The sequence below is a fragment of the Sinocyclocheilus grahami genome, unplaced genomic scaffold, assembly GCF_001515645.1.
Source record: "Sinocyclocheilus grahami isolate Dianchi unplaced genomic scaffold, SAMN03320097.WGS_v1.1 scaffold576.1, whole genome shotgun sequence".
In the NCBI taxonomy this organism is placed as follows: Eukaryota; Metazoa; Chordata; class Actinopteri; order Cypriniformes; family Cyprinidae; genus Sinocyclocheilus; species Sinocyclocheilus grahami.
In genome coordinates, this window is record NW_015505755.1 from 1,298,458 (window position 1) to 1,310,962 (window position 12,505).

General features: G+C 38.4%; 1 long non-coding RNA gene across 1 annotated transcript; it reads left to right on the forward strand.

Moving 5' to 3' along the window:
• Positions 1 to 3,521: 3,521 nt before the first annotated feature.
• On the forward strand, positions 3,522 to 11,558 carry LOC107556700 (uncharacterized). The gene is made up of 4 exons (XR_001605312.1): positions 3,522 to 3,550; positions 6,813 to 6,871; positions 11,192 to 11,285; positions 11,480 to 11,558. It is a non-coding gene; the product is annotated as an uncharacterized lncRNA (long non-coding RNA).
• The last annotated feature ends 947 nt before the right edge of the window (positions 11,559 to 12,505 follow it).

The following is a 12,505-nucleotide window of genomic DNA, read 5'->3' on the forward strand; positions in this document are numbered from 1 at the left end:
GCCTTCATGGATTATCATCTTCTTGGATTCTATTAAACTCGTGTAGATGACCTTCTTCTTCGTGTGTCTTTCCTCTACACGTTGCGTGACAACTAGCATTACAATAATAAAAAATGTTTTGTCAGTTTTGAATTTGAAATGTTATTTCACAAATAAAATTAAGATGTGAAATGTTGATTTTTCTACCTCATTTTTGTGTTCTGTAAATCCTGTTTGTACACAGATGCTTGCAACTTCAAATGTCACTTCAGAAGGATGGTGGTAATTTTGATAATTTAATCCTTGTGTATAAACTTTTTATTTAAGATGATTGTATTACAACCATCCCCAGTTTCCCATAGAAGAAAATGAGGAAATACATAATATACAAGATAAACAGATTACAAAGCAAAAGTTTGCATGATGTATGCATGTCAGACCACATCTGATGACACAGTGATACGTGCACATACTCGTACTCTGTGAAAAAAGCAATACAATTAATAATTCAGATTATTTCTTTTAAATTATTCTGGCCCTTCACTACCCGTGGGCTGTCTGAATCACATTACTTGACCACATTCATTTTATTTAAGAGACCATAACCTCCTTTTGAAGCACTGATGTCTGAAAGGTGTAATCAATATATAAATAAATATATAAGGCTTCCTGACACCTGCTTTCAAGACTTGGACCAATCTTTCACTTTCACTTTCATAAAATATTGGTGAAACAGTCCAAGAATTGTTCGTTACTCTGTCTGTGTTCAGAGGTGCCCTTTTAGGATTTCTGACATTTCCAAGGGGGGGTTGAATATCAATAGACACAGACGTCAAAAAAAAATTATCATGTGCGTCATGCATAAGTTCATGTGTATGTGCTTTTTTTAAACAAAGACAAAATATTTTTCTCAGACTAGCTATACATTTTTGTAAATCCTTTTTGTTTTTGTTTCCTTAACATTTACAAATGTACACGCATAAAAAATATTTAGAAATCCAGGTTTACAAATTCAGATATTTAAACCTAGTGCTAAAAACTGTGTGTGGGTATAGGATGCAAATGTGCTTACATTCTGGGTAATTGGTTTGCTTATATAGGCAATAAATAATATTAACAAAGTGCATTATCTTCATAATAAAATGAGATAATACAGTGAAAATTAGTGATGTTATCATCCAAAATGTCATACATTTATCCTTTAGTGTCAGTCAAATTACTTAAGATGGATATTATAAATTTTGTGCAAGAACTTATTGAGGTAATCAGATTTATTTTGTTCAAAATATTTTTATAAGATTTTTATCCAATTACAGAGGCTTGTCAACATGCCAGTCAATATAAAGCAGTCTCTAGCTTACCTGTAAATCTTATGTCAGTTTGCTTTGCACAATACCACCTGTCACATTGCTTGATTTGGGGCTACTGATAAATTCCATTATTTGCTAAAAAAATTTTTTTTTGACAAAATACATGTTTATTTCCTTGGAGAGAAATTCTAGCGGTTACATTTTCAGTAATGCAGCAAAAAAGGCATACCAACAGATATATCTACATTGCTCTCGTTTGCTGCAAATAAATGAAATAACTGAAATAAAGGGATGTGCAAAAATTGTACGTTTAGGGGTACAAAAGCTTGTCACTGGAGCAGTACCCTCAAAGGGACACATTTGTACCTTATTTAAAGAGTTCATAATGGTACCATAAGAGTACATATTGGTACCTTAAGTGTAAATCTTACTATTCTAAGGTATTAATATGCACCCTTTAGTGGTAAAGAAGGTACAAAGATGTTCCTTTGAGGGTACTGCTCCTATGACAAGCTGTTGTACCCGTAAATGTTACATATTTGCACTTTTAAAGACCCACATAAACATCCCAGTCCTCTTCACGTAACCTTATTTATCTTTCAACATTTCCCATCATGATGTCATTTCTAGCTATTTTAAACATGTAGATGAAAAACTGATGCAAAGTAGGCCCTTCATTACCAAACACCAAGTAACTAAATTAGTATACAATTAGGAGCCATTTGCAAAGTGTTAAAGATTAAACTGTTGGGTTACTTTAAAACCAACCTTCTTCTGGGTGATCACAGGGATATGTGAATATTTGATCTGTTAACTGGTTGCATATGTCAGATTTATTGCATGACTCTGGCAGAGAAAAGCTGTTGCTATCAAACATTGTTTACTTAATCAACTGAGTCAGTGTAATGGTGAAGGGATAGATCAAATAGGCCAATTGATGGAAGGTTTGCAAATAAATGTCATGCTCCCTTGTAAAATAATTTTTTTGTATTTTTAAACTACAAAAATTACTACTAAATAAGTTTATTTTGATACTTGGTGTGGTTGCTGTGTTTTGAAGTTTATTTTGATATACTTAAAATTAAGGTATTTGGTATTTTATTTTAAAATACATTTTGATGTATCTTTGTCCAACCCTGCAGGCATGTAGGCCTACATCCAAAAAGCCACACTGACCACATTACACAGTATTAAACTGGTATAAATATATAATGCAGAAGAAACACTGAGAAAGAAAGAAAACAAGCAAAACAAAAATCTATCGTAAAGCAGAGATAAACTATAAAGACCAAAATAAAAATCATAGAAATGATGAACAAACAAAAATAAATACATAAACAAATAAAGACAAAAAACAGCAGTGCAGCTCAAGTCCGAAACCATATACAGAACCAGCTTATATCATAAATCAGTCTTTCTCAAATCTCTACCTGAAGTACGCTTAACAGTACACATTTTGGATGATTGCTTCTCAATCAGATGGTTGCATCCTAGCAATGCATCCTTCCTTGTCCAGTCCTTCTGATGCTTCTAAGCTAGACTCCTTCTCAGCATTGAATGCTAAAATTAGGGTGACCATAAGTTCTCTTTTCCCTGGATATGTCCTATATAGCTGGGATTTCTAAATTCCCTAAAATGTCTGTGTTTTGTCTTTGATGTAGGTGTATTTGCATTGCTTTTCATTCTATGTAGATTCCACCTAATAGCATGCCACAATTGGTGCATAATGTACAATGCCTGTATGCTAAACTACTTTTCTGTTATTACCTTCAGCAAGTATAAAAGCAACAGGAAAACAAAGGCAAAACCCAGACATTTTAAGCAATTTAGAAAAAGAGGTCTTACGGTCACCCGAACTAGAATGACACAAGCAAGTCTCACTGGAAAATGCTCTGTGGTCTCCTAGTGATTTACATCATTAGAAGTTTAGCATTATGTGATTCATTTACATCACAACAAAAGAAAACAATGCCTCCATCACCAAAAACAATTTTTTTTATTATTTTAATATTTTTTTAATGGCAGCCAAGACATACAGCCTTACTAGGACTCAATCTTCCAATTAAGAAACATCTGATGTCTCTTTTATCTGACACACCCATTTCAGTCTCTATGAACAATGTAATGAGTTGAATCAGGTGTGTTTGTAGGGGGCGGGGTTGTCCAATCCTGGTCAATGTCCCACAGAGTTTAATGCCAACCTGCCAAAACAGACCTGCCTGAAAATTTCTAGTTATCCTGACGAGGATTATTTGATTCAGGTAGTATTTCATCACTCTTCTGACTTGTAGTTGTCACACTGCAAAGTAGTATCAGAGTCTAGTGTGAGAAATTCCTCCATTAAAAACATTGTTCTTAGTGAGTCTAGACACCAGAGTTAATTTTGACTAATTTTGACTAAAACAACTTTTGATTTAGTTTTAGTCATAGTCTTTTGACTAAAATGCCATTTAGTTTTAGTCATATTTTAGTCATCTGAATTGTTTTTAGTTTTAGTCTAGTTTTAGTTGACTAAATATCATAAGATTTTAGTCGAATAAATCTACTGTAAATTTAGTCGGCTAAAATTTAATGGGTTTAGTTACAGTGCATTTATTAAGCATTTCTCTAAAATTTCCAAACTCATTATACAGGTTTGATATTAAGGTTTTATCATGATTTAACTGCAGTGACACACAACATGCCTTTATGTTAAAATTAAAGGGGTCATATGATGTTGCTAAAAATAACATTATTTGGTGTATTTGGTGTAATGCAATGTGTTTATGTGGTTTAAGGTTAAAAAAACACATTATTTTCGACATAATGTACATTATTGTTTCTCCTCTATGCCCCGCCTTTCTGAAATGTGTCGATTTTTACAAAGCTCATCTGTCTGAAAAGCGAGGTGTTCTCTGATTGGCCAGCTATCCAGGGCTTTGTGATTGGCTGAATACCTCAAGCGTGTGACGGAAATGTTACGCCCCTTACCATACTGTGTTTCCATGTGTCCCGGCGCGACGAGACAAAACCAATAAAACCCATTACAAACGAGGCATTTGTTTCATCCAGTCGGGACATAATTACTGATTATAATGACTTCTACTGTGTTTTTACGTTTTGCGTTGCGCATTGCGCCGCATAAACATAAAACCATGTCTTCATTTGTGATCGGAGAAATGACAAACAACAAGCGCTACTCTACACTGCTCAAACTCGCGTTTGAATCATCAGTGGCAAATTCTTTAAATATAAAAAACGTTGTGATTGGCTGAATACCTCAAGCGTGTGACGGAAATGTTACGCCCCTTACCATACTGTGTTTCCATGTGTCCCGGCGCGACGAGACAAAACCAATAAAACCCATTACAAACGAGGCATTTGTTTCATCCAGTCGGGACATAATTACTGATTATAATGACTTATACTGTGTTTTTACGTTTTGCGTTGTGCATTGCGCCGCATAAACATAAAACCATGTCTTCATTTGTGATCGGAGAAATGACAAACAACAAGCGCTACTCTACACTGCTCAAACTCGCGTTTGAATCATCAGTGGCAAATTCTTTAAATATAAAAAACGTACTTACAGGCTGTGAGTCAGAAGCACCAGACTGTCCTTGCAAAGTTGGAACTGCCCCACTTTATAGAAAAATTATGTCCTCTTTTGGAAGGCCAAACAAACTAGTTTCACTTTCACAACGAAGCACACAACTGCTTAAGTGAGTGGCGCCCGGCGGATTCGACGACGGAGGCTTGCGCAACCACATGTGATGACCCCTGATGTATTGATGTATTTCCTCAGAGACCAGCATGGATCAGCTCTAGGCATGACAAAGTGGATATCATTCTTATTTGGAAGGCCAAACTAAGTAGTTTCACTTTCACAATGAAACACACAGCATCTCCACAACATGGCGGTGGTGGCAACAATACTACAGCGAGAATAAAAGTTATGCCTTCTTTCTTTGCGTGAACATTTGGGTGGCGTTATGCAAATCTTCCCACACAGTGACGTAGATATGTGGGGGCGTGTTTAAACAAGGCATTTTAGGAGGGCGTGGACAAGTCTTAACTTTTATAAAGAATATCTCTTTGGATTTGAGACTTTAGTCTTTGCAACTTTACAGATCTTCTTTATGCACCAAGAGCTTGTAACACTCCAAAGAGAGAGAAAAAATTGAAATCGCACCATATGACCCCTTTAAATAAAACCACTTCTCATAAAGAACAAGAGCATGGTCTTCTTTTTAATGAAATACCAATGGCTATATAGGCTAATTATGCATTCTTTATAGCAGCTTGTTTACAATATTCTTCATTCTTTCAAGCAGACATATTTATTTCTATAAATACATTTAGATTAATCTTTAGGGCTACTAAAGTTTTTCAGTCAAGAGCAGTGCGTGATTAAAACCGAATGCACAGCTGCAATGGATGCAATGTACTGATACACGTTCTCCCTACTGTTTACGTTCACTTAAGACGTAATCAACTGTGTTTACGTGAATACTTGTCAAAACAGACAATTCGACAATTTTGTGTGTAATTCTCCGCTCATGCGACACAAAGGTGTACTCGCACGCTGTGAGATGCGCTTTCAGTTTGTGTAGTATGCTTCAGTGTATGTGCCAGGTCTGTGCTCAGAAAACCGGACCGAATTGAGTTCTCTCTTGCGACTTTAGATTTATCCATATGTCTTCTCTTCTCTTACTCCCACATATTGACATTTTTGAATGTTTTATGCAACGTGCAGGAAGTGTATGTTTGTTAGCTTATGTCCCGCCGGTTCATATGTACGCATCTAACCTCCGAACCACGCAGCAGATTCGTTCTGAAATTGAATGAATCTCTTCCCAAATCGTCCCTCCCTAACATTTTCATCTCGTTTTTATTCGTTGACGAAAATGTCAATAGATTTACGTCATAGTTTTTGTCATTCAAATAGAGTTTCAGTTTGTGTAGTATGCTTCAGTGTATGTGCCAGGTCTGTGCTCAGAAAACCGGACCGAATTGAGTTCTCTCTTGCGACTTTAGATTTATCCATATGTCTTCTCTTCTCTTACTCCCACATATTGACATTTTTGAATGTTTTATGCAACGTGCAGCAAGTGTATGTTTGTTAGCTTATGTCCCGCCGGTTCATATGTACGCATCTAACCTCCGAACCACGCAGCAGATTCGTTCTGAAATTGAATGAATCTCTTCCCAAATCGTCCCTCCCTAACATTTTCATCTCGTTTTTATTCGTTGACGAAAATGTCAATAGATTTACGTCATAGTTTTTGTCATTCAAATAGACTTTTAGTTTGTTATCGTCTGGTCGTTGGTGAAAAAAATTTAGTTGACAAATTATTCGTCAACGAAATTAACACTACTAGACACGCACCCAAAAGGGCACTGGACAATTTGTGCCTTCACTGGCTTATAGAAGTGTAGAAAAAAAATACTTTTCAATTAAACAGGGTAAAACAAGCTAAGATAATATTTCACAGTGTGTAACAGATGCTGATAATACACTTGTAACTTGTTTTTGGCTTGTAGGGGAGATTGGACATTGGACCCACAATGGGACTTTTGCCACACCTATCAAGAAAGTGATGGTTAGTTTAGTTTCTTGGCTCAACATTAAGCTGTAAGAATAACAGGTGAATTGATACAGTGTTGTGTTGTTACAAAAAAATCTGTGGGAGACAAGCTGCCTAATGTCTTTTCCTAAAGACAGACATAGTGTAAAGGGCACATTAGTATAGCTCAAAGTCATGAACATGATTCCCAGCAAATGCATAGACAGATAATATGTATACTTTGAGTGCAATGTAAGACACTTTTGATAAAAATCACCTACCAAGTGCAATTATTGTCTGCTGCAAGTAAAACATGTTCCTGGATCAACATCTTTGTTGAACAGCATTCATGTGAAAGAAACATACTCCTAATCTGAACCCTAACCCAAACCCTAACAGTAACCTACCCATAAAATCAAATGATAGGTTGACAAGAATGGTCTATAAGCCCCTAACCATAGCTCTAAGCTAGACCATGGCATTAGCCCTCATCCTAACCCTAAAAAAATCTGATTGGTTCAGAGGAATGTTGTACCAGAACTAATAAGGATGTTGATTTAGGAACATGTTCCACTTGTAATAAATTTGAAGACACAGGAAAGTCAGGGCTAACCATACAAGGATGTGCCCCAAATTGCCCCATGCCCATTCAAGAGGATGACCCTACAAAATTAGTGAATCAATAATCAGAAACAAACTACACTGCATAAAGTCCTTCACATTTACTAACCACAGCAGTAAACCTGAGGCAGACTCCTGGAAAGCTTAATAATAAAAATCCAAACCGGTGTGCAGCAGCAGTGAGTCCAAAATTATCTCTGATGAGTAGGCAAACACACATATACAGTACACTGACCAACACACAAATGAGGAGCAGTTTGAGTCAATAAAACATGCAAGGATCTGAAATAGGTCAGCACTAATCACATTTTTACCTTGTGCTTACAATGGCAGCTGCTCACTGTTGCGTGACTGCAGATACACTGGCACAGAATCAAAATACAAATTATAATTGTATAATATTTGTCAAGTGCAGAGACACATTTCACAAACAGACAGTACCTCTGCAAGCTGTGATAGAATAAACTGATAACCAGGAGTGATCAACTTCAAAGTGAATGTTAACACGTCACACTTGGTCACAAGACATGCGAGAGAGAGCAATCACTGGTATATGACCTGATGTAATGCCTCTCAAGGTGACATATTTTGAATGAGTTGGAGATTTGGATGGTGAAGGGGATGATTAAAAGTAAATAAAAACTAATATTTCAGTTTGTTGCTCACATTGCATAGCTTTGTGTTTGCTGGTGCAGGATAAAAGTCACTAAATTTGCTGATTTTCTGAGTTAGTGCTGGCTGCAGATAGTCTTAATCGTTGGAGATCCATGTTGATAATGAAAAAGATGCATTGGGATCAGCATTTATAGACATTCTGAACTCTACTTGGGTCAGACAACAAGTGTCGTAATCATACTTTAGATTTAATACCGTCACATGATGGAATTTATGTTAATGGAATTGAAATTCTGCAGCAGAGTGATGATATCTTGAATCATTATCTAGTCTTGTGTATACTCCATATAGCTAAAGCTGCAAACTCAACTAAATATATGGTAGAACCATCACTTCTACAACAAAAGACTGCTTTGTAAAAAATATTCCTGACTTGTCTCAATTCCTCAGCAAATCCAATAGCTCAGAAAACTTGATATTGTAACAGAAACTATGGACTCTCTGCTCCTTTACTCCTTTACGCTTAAAGAAGATTAAGCAAAAACAGTCTGACACCGTGGTACAATGGGCACACTCGTGCCTGCAGCCCGGAAGCCCGGAAAATGGAGTGCAAATAGAAGAAAACAAAAGTAGAGGTATTTTGTATTGCATGGAGCGAAAGTAATTCTACATATAGAAAAGCTCTAAAACTGCTAGATCTGCTTGCTTTTAATCTTTTTAGAAGAAAATAAACACAACCCCAGGCATTTATTCAATACAGTGGCTAAATTGATGACAAATAAAGCATCAACAGTCACAGACATTTCCCAACAGCACAGCGGTTATGACTTTATGAACTTACTGCCAAGATCGATACTATTAGAGATAAAATTCTAACCATGCAGCCATCAGCTACAGGATCGCATCAGATGTGCACTATAGGTGTCACGCCCATGAACTGTTTTGTTTGTTTTCCTCCCCCACGTGCTCCATGTTCTCCCTGTGACATAGTTTATCCCTTGTGTTAATAATGTTTATTCGTTCCAGGTGTGTCTTGTAACCTTCCTAGTTTAGTTCATAGTATTTATGCCCTGTGTTTTCCTTTGTCCAGCGTCTAGTATTAAAAGTCTAATCTCCTGTGCTTCATGTGTGATCCCTTGTTTGAAGTATTAAAGATTGTTTCTTTGTCGATACTCCTACATCTCCTTGCTCCTTCACTCCTCGTTCCTACACAGCAGCTGCTGCGTGACCGAACACTAGACCTGCAAACAGTGATGGAAACCGCCGCAAGATTCGCCGCCCTAGCCCATAGGAATTCGCCGGGAAATACTGCGGGCTCACGGCGCCTAGTTTAGTTCATAGTATTTATGCCCTGTGTTTTCCTTTGTCCAGCGTCTAGTATTAAAAGTCTAATCTCCTGTGCTTCATGTGTGATCCCTTGTTTGAAGTATTAAAGATTGTTTCTTTGTCGATACTCCTACATCTCCTTGCTCCTTCACTCCTCGTTCCTACACAGCAGCTGCTGCGTGACAGAACACTAGACCTGCAAACAGTGATAGAAACCGCCGCAAGATTCGCCGCCCTAGCCCATAGGAATTCGCCGGGAAATACTGCGGCGATGACGGCATTGGAAGATGACATGCTGAATTCCCTGTTCTGGATGGGGGCCAACTACCATCACCCTGTGGACCTACTAGACACCACTGGACTGAGCTGGAGAGTGTCCGGCCCCGATTCAGAACCAGCCCGCCGGCCGCTCCATTGTCAAGCCTGCCAGCCTCTCCATTGTCAAGCCCGCCAACTGTTCCATTGTCAAGCCGCCGGCCAATTCACTCCCAAGTCCTCAGCTGACAGATGCCCGCTCCTTAACCCCAAATCAGACGAGGAATATGCAGAGGAAAAGATTGTTGGCTCCAGCCCCTGAGTCTGCTCCAGTGTCGGCTCCAGCCCCTGAGTCTGCTCCAGTGTCGGCTCCAGCCCCCGAGTCTGCTCCAGAGTCGGCTCCAGCCCCCAAGTCAGCCCCAGAGACGGCTCCTGTCCCGCTCCAGTGTCGGCTCCAGCCCCTGAGTCTGCTCCAGTGTCGGCTCCAGCCCCTGAGTCTGCTCCAGTGTCGGCTCCAGCCCCTGAGTCTGCTCCAGTGTCGGCTCCAGCCCCTGAGTACGCTCCAGAAAGGGCTCCAGTTCCCAAGTCAAGCCCAGAGAAAGACTCCGTTCCCAAATTAAGCCCAGAGGGGACTCCTGCTCCCAAGTTAAACCCAGAGAGGGCTCCTGTTCCCATGTCCAGCCCAGAGAGGGCTCCCGTTCCCATGTCAAGCCCAGAGAGGGCTCCCGTTCCCAAGTTAAGCCCAGAGAGGACTCCCGTTCCCAAGTTAAGCCCAGAGAGGACTCCGGTTCCCACGTTAAGCCCAGAGAAAGCTCCTGTTCCCAAGTTAAGCCCAGGGAGGGCTCCTGTTCCCAAGTTAAGCTCAGGGAGGGCTCCCGTTCCCATATCCAGCTCAGAGAGGGCTCCAGTTCCTATGTCCAGCCCAGAGAGAGACCCTTTTCCCAAGTCCAGCCCAGAGAGGGCTCCTGTTCCCAAGTCCAGTCCAGAGAGGGCCACAGTTCCCGAGTCAGGCCCACGGAGGGCCTCAGAACCCGAAATTTCCAACAAGGAATTTTTGGGGGGTGGGGGGCTATAGCGATGTTCTCACCAGCAAATCTTACCTGACTCCCGATAAAATAAAACGGGTGAGTCTTCTGGGCCTCTGCTTCCCTCGCTATGCTTACTAAATAACCCAAGTATGAGCTAAAAAATAAATCCACTATCCGTTACTGATTAGAAAAAATAAAATAGAAATAACAACAAAGAACACTAAATACCAGATTACCCAAAGAATCAACAAATGCATAAAAACACAAATTAAACTATAACAAAATAGACTGAATGGCTCCAGGAAAGCAAAGAGAGAGGCAACCGTGAGGAACAATTAGAATGAGAGAGAGACACGCCATTGTCAACACAACGCCTATTTATCAGGAATCCCAGATGATGTCACAGAGCTCCCACGAGTTAAAAATTCCCTCTTAACGCCACTTAGGGACTCAGAATAAAAGTTACACAGATGCACGTAACAGTTAATAACCACTCCATGTTTGTTCTTAGATATTTGCAGAATTCAGTTGCATATCTTGGATCTGAGTTCTACACAGCATTGGACACGCACTCTGCACTTTTGAAAGTTAAAGTTGATTAAAAGGTATTCCTTTATCATGTTGACTGCTGTCATCTTTAAATTATTATTAGCATATTATTGATGCTCTCAGCATTATTCCCTGATATCTACTTTTAATCGGTTAAACCTATTTAGACTGTCATTTTTACATGTTGTGTGTATTATTAATGTGTATTGTACCTTACTAAAATAAATAAATAGTCTCTTCTTTTTCATAGCCATCTGATGTTTACACCGCGGTATTTCAGGGTCTTCCAGTCATCTTGGAGGATGACCCAGAGGAATTTTACAGGATGTGCTTTGTAAGTATTGTTATTGATGCTTCTGCTCTTATTATCATAATTTTGTTTGCAATTTTGCAGTAGATACTATATTTGTCTCGTGAAACAATTCTGATTTTTAAAATTGTTGTTTTAAATGCATTGATAAAATTGTGTTGACTGATCACAAACTTGTCAGCATTACACACTTTGAATTAAGATAAAAATCATGTAAATGATGGGTGTAATCCATGCAGTAGGCCAACAAAACTGGATTTAAAGGAATAATTCAAGCAAAAATGATAAAACACTTTTATGCTCTGTCTTCTGAAACGTGTTCTATTTTGTAACTCTTATACTATAAACCTCATTATCTCTCTTTGGTGATCATAATTTAAAGCTTGATTACATTTCTTTGTGCATGATGTTTGTGCAGATCACTGTACACTCACTCTGATCATCAATATGAATCAAGCACAAAGAAGTTGCTTAAAGTAAAAGCATTTTTGTAAAGTAAAAGCATTTTTGACAACAGCCCTTGGTCACTGTTTTTTTTAGAATGTTTCCAGTATTGAAATGAAGAAATATAAACCTTTAAATTTGTTTTACAAAAGTAAAGCAATCTTTTTCCAAACTTTTTTTTTTAAGTAAACTGAACTTGTTAGAATTTACAGTGTATCTGTACCATGTATCTGTCTATTCATCCATCTCTGTGCCTTTATATTTCTATCCATTTGTTTGTCTATTTTAATATTTTCTCTCTCAACGCTAAATTATCAGCAGCCATTACTCCAGTCATAGGCGCCGATCCCGTGCATGCCCGAGCACCCACGGAAAAATGCCAGATATGCGCCATTAATTTGAACCAAGTTATAGCTTAGTGTGTGTGCATAGTATTTCTTATAGAAGCTGTCGATATGCTTAATTTAAATTTCTTGTGATTTAAGCTCCGTTTTTGTAACTGAAGATATGGAGAAATGTGAA